General features: G+C 39.9%; 1 protein-coding gene across 1 annotated transcript in view; it reads left to right on the top strand.

Annotated features, from left to right (window-relative positions):
• The window catches only part of UIMC1 (ubiquitin interaction motif containing 1), a 186533-nt gene that overhangs the window by 1043 nt on the left and 172215 nt on the right, over positions 1–13275 (top strand). The window lies entirely within an intron of this gene.

The raw sequence follows: 13275 nt of genomic DNA, 5'->3' as shown, positions 1-13275 counted from the left end.
AGCCCTTGGGTTAGCCAACAGGGCCCTATACAATCTGCCTTCTCTTAACCTCCCTGATGTCATCCTCTATTTTGTTATCCTCCAATCCCTTCATTCCTGTCCCAGTTACCCTGGCCTTCTGGAATGTATTTCTCCCATATAGCCTCATGGCTCAGTCTTGCATTTCTGTGTGCCCCTCCAAACACACTTCATATCCTCCTTTACTGCTTTATTTATTTATTTTTCCTTAACACTTATTATCAGATATAGTATATACTTCGCTTTTTATCTTGTTTATTGTTTGTTTCCGCACTGGAAGGCAAGCCCCAAGAAAGCAGGAATTTTTGTCTGTTTTGTTCTCAGCTGAATCCCCAGCACATTGAAATAGAGCCTGAATCCTCATAGGTACATACAAAACATTTGTTGAATGAATGAAACTTTTAATATTAAGTTATTCCAACCTCATTTATTCAAACGCTTGTTGCGAGTTTTCTATGAGCTAGATGTTGTCTTAGGCATTGGAATACAGTGGTAAGCAAGACAGGGAATCTCTAGTAGAGTGTTTTTTATTCTAGTGAAGGAGAGTGTAATAAACAAGTCAACAGGAGGAGAAAATAAAACAGGAATATATATTGGGTGAATGATAGGGGAGGAACATTAGTCAGGGTGGTAAGAGAAAGCCTCTGAAGAAATGACATTTGACCTAAGACCTGACTGATGAGAAGGGGATGGCCATGCAAAGAGCTGGGGAAGAGTGTTCCAGGCAGAGGAAACAGCAGAAGCCCTGAGGCAGGACTGAGCTTGCTGTATAGGAGGAACAGGAAAAAGGACAGTATGGCTGTAGTTCAGTGAACAAGGGGGACAGTGGTATCAGAGGAGGAGGAGGAAGAGGAGGAGGAGAGAGATTTTTCTTGCCTGAGATCACACAGCTCATCAGTGGTATTTACTCATTTACACTACAAATACTGAGCACCAGCTCTGTGTCAGGCCTCATGCCAGGCTCTGGAGCTTCCAATGCAATAGATGACTGATGTTTGTGAGTGCTTTATAGTTTATGAAACACCTTTAACATACATTATAACGTTTAATCCTCAGGGTGGTTCTCTTATGATAGATTCTTATTTGATGATAAAGACAGAGAGGTGAAGGTTTTTATCAGGGTCACACAGCTAGTTAGTGACAGAGCCCAGTCACTGGTGTGCTTGAACACAGCAGTCTTCAGACTGCAAATCCATGTCTTTTTGCCAATACCAGATGACCAGCCTAAAAACTGATGACTATATGTTACTTATTTATCTTAAAGAAGATTTCTAGTTACTCATATTTGCATAGCATGAGTTGTTCAGGTAGAAATACCAAGGGATAAAGGGCATTTTTGTCAAAGTCCCAGAACTCAAGCATATGTATTTTTTAAGCACAGTGGAGCAAATCTTGAGAATGGGATACTTAAGATGCTATACATTATTGGAAATAATAATAAATAATCCCCAGTTCCCCACTCCCAATCCAATTAGATGCTGAAAATAACTTCCATTTATTCTCCAATGAATGCTGTCACTATTTGTCCCCTGTGTCACTGAGGCAGAATCCTGAGCTACAGCACCGGTGTCTGAACAGCCCGTGTCACCATTTTTCTGCTTTGTGTAAATGCTTCTAATATTGGTCCAGGCCTGGACTCCTTATTGGGATCCAGCAGGTGATGCCTTGTATTTGTGGGGCTTTTTTATTTCTTCCCTGTGGAAAATGAGAACCACTTCTCAACATGTTCTACTGTGTATTGTTGCTATGGGAGAAGAACAATCCAAGGGAAATGGCTTTGTGAGGGGACAGGAATTGGCCATACTTCAGCAAACATTTCAGTTGAATAAACACTGATTGTGTGTGTGTTCTTGGGCATGCAAACCCACACTACAGAGCTTTTTATTTATTATTTATTTTTAAAATTTAATTTAATTTATTTTTTTATATTCCTTTTTTGTTTGTTTGTTTGGTCTTCGTTGCTGTGCGCAGGCTTTTCTCTAGTTGCGATGAGCGGGGGCTACTCTTCGTTGCGGTGCACGGGCTTCTCATTGTGGTGGCTTCTCTTGTTCTAGGTGCGCAGGCTTCAGTAGTTGCAGCACGCGGGCTCAGTAGTTGCAGCACGCAGGCTCAGTAGTTGCAGCATGTGGGCTCAGTAGTTGTGGCTTGTGGGCTCTAGAGCACAGGCTTAGTAGTTGTGGCACACGGGTGTAGTTGCTCCTCAGCATGTGGGATCTTCGCGGACCAGGGCTTGAACCCATGTCCCCTGCATTGGCAGGCAGATTCTTAACCATTGCGCCACCAGGCAAGTCCTACAGAGCTTTTTAGTAAAATATGGTTCCTACTCTCAGGGAGATTAAATTCTAGAGATGAAAGTATCTACTTATACATGATATCAGAGAGTATATGTTAACTGCTGTAATGGAAGTGACAGTTGTTTTAATTGTGCCCAGGACTTAATTTATAGAGGTGACTGAGTGATGACACAGGAGTTCAATGCCATTGAAAGTTTTATTATGTGCAGTTCCCAAGAGGCCCATGCAGGGCCATATGGGGAAGCACTAAGGTTGGTCAGGATGCAGAAGGTGTGAGGGGAGAGCATTGCCCAGAGCCTTTATTGTGGTTTCCACAGGAAGGAATGGGTGAGGCAAGGTAAGAGGTTGGGTTGACTAGTTTGAAAAATTTCAACAGGGCTCTGGGCCATAGGAGTGGTCCCTAGTTTTCTGGTACCTGGCCCTAGGGTGATTTAGGGTAGTGAGAATATTGGTTTTGTGTATGAGAGTCCATAAAGGAGGTGGTTAGGGATACTGGTTTGGATTGGTTGGTTTGCATATGAAAGGTGTGCTTGAAGGTAGGTGGTTTTCTGTCTCTAGGAGTTAGCAAACCCTGAGAGGGGCAGTTCCATCCTGGTCTGCAAGGCCCCAAGATGTCAAAGCATCATAAAATAAAACAGAAAATTAAAACAAAACAAAACAAAACATGAGTAATACAGCAACCAAGGCTAGTGTGCATAGGATGGGACAAAGAAGCCACAGTTGTGGGGATCATGATGGTTTCTGGGTTACCCCATATGATGCTTTCTACTTCTCAGCTCTGCAAACACATCTCCAGCTGTTACAAGTGGCCATAGATCAGGTTTTACTAACAGGATATGAACAAGTGTTATTCGATTCGAACCTGAGATTAATCCAAAACAGCATGGGTGCTCCTGAGGGAAATTGTGGAAAACAGTTGCCTGTAGAAAACGACTTGCCTTCACTCTGTGGGGGTACATCTTTGCTACAATCCTAGTCTATTCTCAGGCTGGGTCATTTTTATTACAGTGTCTTCAAGGCTGCATACAGGGAGGCAGTGTCTTCAGGGGATGCCAAGTTTTAATAAAGTGACTTTCCAAGGACAGATTGAGGGTATAATGGAGTTTGCTGATCATAGATTGGGATTTCCAGAGGATTTTGAGAGGAGGAGGAGGATTAGACTGGATTCAAGTAGAGCTTCCCAACTTTTTCTATGTCATAGCCCACTTAAAAAATGAGCATATCTGTATGGCAAGTTAGGGTAAACAGATAAGACTGCTTCTTCTCATCACTCTAGTGGCAGTCTAGGGATTCAACCATTTTAGGCCCTGCCAAGTTGCCTTGGGGAAGGAGGGGTAGATATTCAGAGCCATATGAGGTGCAACGGATGGCTATGATGTTCTGGACCCGGGTGATGTCTGAGGCAAGCAGGATGGGGATTAACCCCAATAATCTCTGAGAAAAAAAACAGGCAGTCAGTTAAAGCTGTGAGGTACTCAGCTTGACATCAACTGCTCCATTCTGCACCCATGACCTATGTGACCATAGGTAAATTATTTCACATTTGTGAGTCTGCTTCTTCCTCTGTAAATGAGAAAATGATACCCATCTTAAATGGTGGTTGTGAAGATTAACCAAAACAATCTCTATAAACTACTTAGCACGTTGCCTGGCGCATAATAAATGGTAGTTGTTACCAGTTTATTCTGAAAGCTACATTTTCCTGGTAGTTTAACAAATTGATACTACTTTTTTTTTAATACTAAAAAATTAATTATTTTATTTTATTTTTGGCTGCGTTGAGTCTTCGTTGCTGCACGCAGGCTTTCTCTAGTTGCGGGAGTGGGGCTACCCTTTGTTGCGTCACGTGGGCTTCTCATTGTGGTGGATTCTGTTGTGGAGCACAGGCTCTAGGCGTGCTGGCTTCAGTAGTTGCAGCACGCGGGCTCAGTAGTTGTGGCTCGCGGGCTCCAGAGCGCAGGCTCAGTAGTTTGGCGCACGAGCTTAGTTGCTCCACGGCATGTGGGATCTTCCCAGACCAGGGTTTGAACCCGTGCCCGCTGCATTGGCAGGCGGATTCTCAACCACCGTGCCACCAGGGAAGCCCGATACTACATTTTAGTCTCCATCTTGGTGAAGACCCTATCACCTAAATCCTGCTTTAAAAAAAAAAAAAATTATTTTATTTATTTATTTATTTATGTCTGTGTTGCGTCTTCGTTGCTGCATGTGGGCTTTCTCTAGTTGCGGCGAGTGGGGGCTACTCTTTGTTGCAGTGTGCGAGCTTCTCATTGTGGTGGCCTTTCTTTGTCGTGGAGCACGGGCTTGTGGCTCACAGGCTCTAGAGTGCAGTCTCAGTAGTTGTGATGCATGGACTTAGTTGCTGTGCGGCATGTGGGATCTTCCCAGACCAGGGCTCGAACCCGTGTCCCCTGCATTGGCAGGCGAATTCTTAACCACTGCACCACCAGGGAAGCCCCCTAAATCCTGCTTTTTTAGAACCAGTTTTAGATCCCACAATTCCTAGAACCAGTTTCAGTTAATAGTCTGTGCATTTGATTATGGATCAGAGTGATGTAGTCTAGTTTAATGTATCTAAGGAAATCTAGAGTGGCCTAAAATGATCGATGAAGTTCCACCATCTCTACTGAAGGATTGCCAAGAAATCTATACGGATATTGAACTGGCATAGTAGTTTAAGTCACATGAAATCCACAGGATTTACTTAGGACCTACCACATTATGTGCCAGTGTCTTAATCCATTTGGGCTGCTATAACAAAATACCATAGATTGAGTAGATTAAATAACAAACATTTGTTTCTCATAGTTCTGGAGGCTGGAACGGCCAAGATTGAAGTGCTGGCAGCTCTGGTGTCTGGTGGGGACCTTCTTCCTGGTTCATAGATAGCCATCTCCCTCCGTCCTCACACGGCAGAGAGGGTGAGGGAGCTCTGTTAGGGTCTCTTTTATAAGGGCGCTAATCCCATTAATGAAGGTACCACCCTCATCACCTGTGCGCCTCCCAAAGGGCCCACCTCTTAATACCATCACAGTGGGGTTTAGGATTTCAGCATCTTAATTTTGGGAGGACACAAGCAGTCTGTTTCAGCCAGGCATTGTACTATACTCCCTCACCTACAGTACTTTAATGACTCCCCATCGCTTGCAGGACAAAGTTAAAATGTCCCACTGTGGTGTAAGAGGCCCATTATAGTCTGACTCTTTCCCTCTCCACTTCCTTCTTCTGATATTTTCCCAAGTGCCTTGTGCTCCACCCATATTGAAAGGACTTCAGCGCTGTGGTTTGTTCCCTGACTGGGGCATCTTTTCATACCTCTTTACCTTTACCTTTAATGCCCTTCCACCATATTACCTTGTCCATTTGACATACTTCTTGAAGTTTCACCTCAAATATCAGCCACAGTATTACTTACTATGCAGAAAAAAGTTGATAAAACAGGACTGAGAGTGCTATCCTTTGAAAGTCCTGCTTTCAAGGTTGGCCTTTGGCTAGCATCTGAGAATTTGGATTTCAGGAGGGGTCCTAACTACCCTAACATATAGGAGTGGATCACTGAGCCTAAACTGTGCTAGCAATATGGTTTATGCTAAACACCTGCTCTCCTTATGGGAGTCTGAAATTTTGGTACATGGTAGGCAGAGAGTGCCTACACGACTAACCCCTGATAAAACCCCTGGATTCCTAGACTCTGGCAAGTTTCCCTGGTAGACAACACTTCAGAAGTGGTATTATAGTCATGCTGGAGGAATTAATTATATTCTGTGTGACTCCACTGGGAAGGGACTCTTGGATGCTTGTGCCTGGTTTCCTTTGGACTTTGCCCCATGCCCCCTTTCCCTTTGCTGATTTTTATTTGTATCTTTTGGCTATAGTATATCATAGCTGTGAGTGCAATTATACTCTGAGTCCTGTGAGGCCTTCTAGTGAATCACTCAACCTGGGGACCCCTGACACACCTACTAGATGAAATTCTCCTTAACTTCTCCTCTCTTCTAGGAAGAAGTGAACAACTCATTTCTCCATGCTCCTATCACCCTTTCTACTGCTTTTTCTTTATTTAAAAAGTATTTTAAGTTCATATTTAATACATATAAAACATTACATGTAAGTTATAAAGAATGAAAATATAATGAACACTCATGAAGTCATCATCCAATCTGAGTTAGAACATTATCTATTACCCCATCTCTTCCTAACCATTATTTTGAATTTTGTATTTATAATTTCCTTGCTTTAAAAAAATTATAGGGACTTCCCTGGTGGTCCAGTGGGTAAGACACTTGTGCTCCCAATACAGGGGGCCCGGGTTTGATCCCTGGTCAGGGAACTAGATCCTGGCTGCATGCCACAATGAAGAGTCTGCGTGCCGCAACGAAGATCCCGCCTGCTGCAACTAAGACCTGGCGCAGCCAAAAATAAATAAATAAATAGTTTAAAAAATTATGTAATGCCTAAACAACATATTGTTTAATTTTGTTTGTGTTTGAGCTTCATAAGCATGGTATCATACTGTTTGTATTTTTTTCTGTGATTTTCCTTTTTCATTCAACACTAAGTTTCTAAGATCTATGTTGTTGCAAGCAACTATGGTTCATTCATTTTCACTGTGGGTTAATATTTTACTGTGTGAATATACTATAATTGCCTTATCTTTTCTACTATTGATGGACATTTGAGATGTTTCCAGTTTTTGCTATAGTGAGCAGAGCTACTATTAACATTCTTATAATTATCTCCTGGGGCACTTGGGCAGGAGCTTCTTAGGGTTCACACCTAGGAGTTGAATTGTAAGGTGGTAGGGTATGTGAATGTTATACTTTATAAGCTAATGCCAAATTGTTTTCTAAAGTGGTTGTATCAATTTATATTCTCATCAGCAAACTGTAAGAGTTTCCATTGATTTTCATTCTCTCCAGCACTTGGTACTGTCCAACTTCTTTAGCTTTTGCCAACCTAGTTGGTGTAAATGGTATTAGAAGTATGTCACACCTTCTCATTCTGTCCTTCATTTTGCCCTACTTTTTAAATTTATTAAACATTTATTCAGCATCCTCCATGAAACATTTATTAAGCATCCTCCATGAAGTAGATATTTTTTAGGTACTAGGGAATTTAATGTCTTTTTTTCTTTATATGCTTTTTTGGTGTGTGTGTGCACATCACGCGGCTTGTGGGATCTTAGTTCTCTGACCAGGGATTGAACCCAAGCCTCCTGCATTGGGAGCTTGGAGTGTTACCCACTGGACCCCCAGGGAAGTCTCCTCTCTTGATTTCTTGTTAATTTCTTATTTAATTTATTGTGATCAGAGAACATACTGTATAAGACTTCAGTCTTTTGAAGACTGTTGAGATTTGTTTTACGGCCCAGCATGTGGTCGATTTGGTGAACATTTCATTTGTATTTGAAAAGAATGCGTATTTTGCAGTTGATGGGTATAGTGTTGTATAAATATTCAATTATGTCAATGTAATTGATAGTGTATTCAGATCTTCTATATCCTTACTGAGTTTTGACTAGTTCTATCAATTACTGAGGGGCGTGTGTGTGTGTTCAGGTCACTAACAATGATTGTGGATTTGTCTACTTTTTTAAAAATAAATTTATTTATTTATATTTGACTGTGATGGGTCTTTGCAGCTGCGCGGTCTTTCTCTAGTTGCAGTGTGTGTGGGCCACTCCTCGCTGCGGTGCACGGTCTTCTTATTGCAGTGAGTGACCTCTCCCGTTGCAGAGCATGTGCTCTAGGCACACGAGCTTCAGTAGTTGTGGCACGTGGGCTCAGTAGTTGTGGCTCACAGGCTCCAGGGTGCAGGCTCAGTAGTTGTGGCGCACAGGCTTAGCCGCTCTGCAGCATGTGGGATCCTCCCGGACCAGGGCTCGAACCCTTGTCCCCTGCATTGGCAAACGGACTCCCAACCACTGCGCCGCCAGGGAAGCCCTACTTTTCTTTTTTGGTTCTGTTATTTTTTGCTTCTTATATTTCTTTTTTTAAAAAATTAATTATTTCTTATTTTTGGCTGCGTTGGGTCTTAGTTGTGGCCGGTGGGCTCCAGAGTGCATGGGCTCTGTGGTTTATGGCACATGGGCTCTCTAGTTGAGGTGCGTGGGCTTAGTTGCCCTGTGGCATGTGGGATCTTAGTTCCCTGACCAGGGATTGAACCCGCATCCCCTGCATTGGAAGGCGGATTCTTTACCACTGGACCACCAGGGAAGTCCCTTGTTTCTTATATTTAAGTTCTAAATATACTAATAGGAAAGTCATATTTTTCAGCCAGACAAACACTTTTATCAGTGTGTAATGCCTCTCCTTATCTCTAGTAATACTTCTTATGTTAATGTCTGTTTTGTCTGATATTAATTTAGCTAAGCCAGCTCTCTTTTGTTTGTATTTGTATGGCACCTATTTTTTCATCCTGTTCTTTTGTGTTCTTTTAACCTTGATGACCTTACATTTAAAGTGTGTCCCTTGTAAATAGCATATAGTTGAATTTTTAAAATCCTGTCTGACAATCTGTGTTTTTTATTTAGTGTTTTAGTTCATTTCGATTTAATTTAATTACTGATACAGTGTGTTTACTTCTACCATTTAGCTATTTATTTTGTTTGTTCTTTCTGTTCTTTGTTCCTTCGTTCCATTTTTTTGCCTTCCTTTGTATTGAACAATGATTTTTTATCATTCTACTTTTTATTCTTTTTTATTATTATTTAACTATTTAGATATTTGATTATTATTTAATAACTCTTTTAGTGGTTACTCTAGGGATTATAATATGCATTCTTAACTCATTACAATCTACCCTAAATTAGTATTTTTCACACTTCCTGAACAATGCTAGAAACTTAAAATAGTTTAACTCTAACACTTTGTGCTTTCTGTGCTATTGTTGCTGTATGTTTTTTTTTTTTTTTTTTTTTTGCGGTATGCGGGCCTCTCACTGTTGTGGCCTCCCCCGCTGCGGAGCACAGGCTCCGGACGCACAGGCTCCGGACGCGCAGGCTCCGGACGCGCAGGCTCAGCGGCCATGGCTCACGGGCCCAGCCGCTCCGCGGCATATGGGATCCTCCCAGACCGGGGCACGAACCCGTATCCCCTGCATCGGCAGGCGGACTCTCAACCACTTGCGCCACCAGGGAGGCCCTGTTGCTATATGTTTTATTTCAGTGTATATTTTAAATTCCTCAAGACATTATTTTCTTTGTTGTTTTAAACTGTCAATATTCATTTCCAATATTCATTTGTATTTACCTATGTAGTCACCCTTTCAGGTGTTCTTCATTCTGTTTTGCAGTTCCATGTCTCCATCTGGCTTATTTTCCTTCAGACTAAAGAATTTCATTTAGTATTTCTTATAGTGCAGGTCTGCTCATGATGAATTCTTTCAGTTTTTTAACATTTAAAAAAATTTAACTTGAAGTATAGGTGATTTACAATATTATATTAGTTTTAGGTGAACAGCATGGTGATTCAGTATTTTTATAGATTATACTCCACTTAAAGTATTACAACATAATGGCTATAATTCCCTGTGCTGTACAATATATCCTTGTTGCTTATCTATTTTATCCATAATAGTTTGTATTTCTTAATCCTATATCCCTACCTTGCCCCACCTCACTTCCCTCTGTCCACTGGTATCCACTAATTTGTTTTCTATATCTGTGAGTCTGTTTCTGTTTTGCTATATACATTTATTTGTTTTATTTTTTAGATTCCACATATAAGTGATGACATACAGTGTTTGTCTTTCTCTGTCTGACTTATTTCTCTAAACATAATACTCTCTAGGTGTATCCATGTTGTTGCAAATGGGAATTCTCTCAACTTTTATTGTCAGAAAATGTCCTCTTTTGCCTTTATTAATTATTTTTCATTCTGGTAAAGTATACAGACCATAAAGTTTACTATTTTAATCATTTTTAAGTGTACGGCTCAGTGGCATTAACCACATTCATGTTGTGTACAACCATCACCACTATCCATCTCCAGAACGTTTTCATTATCCCATACTGAAACTCTGTACCCATTTACCTCTCCATTATCCCCTACTCTCAGCCCTTGGTAATCACTATTCTACTTTCTGTCTTTATGAATTTGAGTATTCTAGGTATTTCATATAGGTAGAATCATACAATATCTGTTCTTCTGTGTTTGGCTTATTGCACTTAGCATAATTTGTTGTTGTTGTTTTTTATTTTACCTGTGTCAGGCCCTAGTTGCAGCACGCGGGATCTTCGTTGCAGTATGAGGGTTCTTTCCTTGCTGCGCGCGGGCTTCTCTCTTGTTGTGGGACGAGGGCTTCAGAGCACGCGGGCTCAGCAGTTGTGGTGCACAGGCTTAGTTGCCCCACAGCATGTGGGATCTTAGTTCCCCCCAGGGATCGAACCCATGTCTCTTGCATTTGAAGGCAGATTCTTAACCACTGGACCACCAGGGAAGTCCCGGCATGATGTTTTTAAGGTTCATTTATGTTGTGTCATGTATCACAATTTCCTTCCTTCTTAAGGCTGAATAATATTCCATTGTATGTATGTACCACATTTTGTTTATCCATCCATTCGTTCATCAATGGACACTGGGTTGCTTCTACCTTTTGGCTGTTGTGAATAATGCTTCTGTGAACATTGGTGTTCAAATATCTGTTTGGATCCATGCTTTCAATTCTCTTAAGTATATACCTAGAAGTGGAATTGCTGGATCATATAGAAATTCTATGTTTATCTGTTTGAAGAATGGCCATACTGTTTTCTACAGCGGGTATACCATTTTATATTCCCACCAGCAATACAAAGATGTGGAGACATTGGAACCTGTGTCCCCTGCATTGGCAGGCGGATTCTTAACCACTGTGCCACCAGGGAAGTCCCTTTTCCATCAATGTAAAGTGCTGTTTTTCATTCTGAAGCATTCCACTTCTGTTTTCCATTGTTTCTGTTGAAATGTTAGTCATGAATCGTATTCATGTTCCTTTGATCATAATGTATCTTTTATATACGGCTGTTTTTAAGATTTTCTGTTTATCATTGCTTTTAGCACTTTGGTATGGTATGTCCTTGTATTTTATTATATTTATTTATTTTGTTATATTTATCCTGATTGGGGTTCAGAGAACTCCTTGAATCTATGGTTTGATATCTTTTGTAGTTTAGGAAAATTTTTGAAAAATATGTGAATTCTTAAAGAAAATATTTAAATTAATCCAGTATTTCTTTAAATTTCATTTTTGTTCTATTGTCTTCTCTCCTCCTAGGACTCCTATTACTCATATATATTTGAACTTTTCACCGTGTCCTGTAAGTCTCTTACAGGCTAAGTATATTCCATAGTATTTTTCTCCTGTGCTTCTGTCTGGATATTTTCTACTGTCATTTCTTCTACTTCAATAATCCTCCGTCCTACTATGTTTAATCTACATTAAGTCCACCTGTGGTATTTTTAGTTTTGGATATAGCAATTTTTAGTTTTAGAATTTCCATTTTCTATTTTTAGACTCCTGATATCTGATGAATTTCTCAACTTTTCTTCTATTTTCTTTCTTTTTATAACTGAAATATTGTTGACATACAGGCTGTACAAGTTTAAGGTGTATAGCATAATGATTTGACTTAAATATATCATGAAATAATTACCATAATAAGTCTAGTAAATATCCATCATCTCATATAGATAAAAATTTAAGATAAAACAGTTTTTTTCCTTGTGTTGAGAACCCTTAGGATATACTCTTAACAACTTTCGTTTGTAACATATTTATGTTACATTTATCATATTGTACATTACATCCTTAGTACTTATTTATGTTACAACTGGAAGTTTGTACCTTTTGACTGCCTTCATCCAGTTCCTCCTCCCTGCATCCTCCACTTCTGGTAACCACAAAGCCAATCTCTTTTTCTCTGAGATTTAAAAAAAACATTATTTTATTGAAGTATAGTTGATTTACAATGTGTTAATTTCTACTATACAGCAAAATGATTCAGTTATACATATATATACATTCTTCTTCATGTTCTTTTCCATTATGTTTTATCACAGGATATTGAGTACAGTTCCCTGTGCTATACAGTAGGACCTTGTTGTTTATCCATTCTCTATATAATAGTTTGCATCTGCTAATGCCATACTCCCAATCCATCCCTCCGCACCTCCCCCTTGGCAACCACAAGTCTGTTCTTTATGTCTGTGAGTCTGTTTCTGTTTTGAAGATAAGTTCATTTGTGTCGTATTTTAGATTCCACATATAGGTGATATCATATGGTATTAATCTTTCTCTTTCTGACTTACTTCACTTAGTATGATAATATCTAGGTCTGTCTATCCATGTTGCTGCAAATGGCACTATTTCATTTGTTTTTTTATGGCTGATTAGTATTCCATTGTATATATGTACCATATCTTCTTTATCCATTCATCTATTGATGGACACTTAAGTTGTTTCCATGTCTTGGCTATCATAAATAGTATATGTACGATAGCCAACACATGGCTATCATAAGACATAGACAATAGTATAATTGACCTATAGCACTATATTAGCTCCCAGTGTATAACATAGTGATTTGATATTTGGTATATATTTCAAAATGATCACCATGATAAGTCTAGTTACCATCTGTCACTATTTCTTCTATTCTCTTGAACATTTTAATAATAGTTATTTTAAAGTTCCTTTCTGACAATTCTCAATATCTGACTCACTTGGTGTTTGTTTGTTTTTGGTTGTACCGCTCGGCTTGCAGGATCTTAGTTCCCCGACCAGGGATTGAACCTGGGTCCTCGGCAGTGAAAGCATGGAGTTCTAGCCACTGGACCGCCTGGGAATTCCCTCAGTTGTTGAATAGAAATGTATTTCTAGTGTTTGTTTTATTCTTTTTTTTTAGCATGTCTCATAAGTTTTCATTGTACAGGACATTTTGGGGGAAAAATGTGAGATGTTTTTGTTTATATTATCTTACTCCCAA

The sequence above is a fragment of the Mesoplodon densirostris genome, chromosome 3 (genome assembly GCF_025265405.1).
Source record: "Mesoplodon densirostris isolate mMesDen1 chromosome 3, mMesDen1 primary haplotype, whole genome shotgun sequence".
NCBI lineage: Eukaryota > Metazoa > Chordata > Mammalia > Artiodactyla > Ziphiidae > Mesoplodon > Mesoplodon densirostris.
Note: the sequence above shows the minus strand (reverse complement) of the source record. Positions and strands in the feature narration are given on the sequence as shown.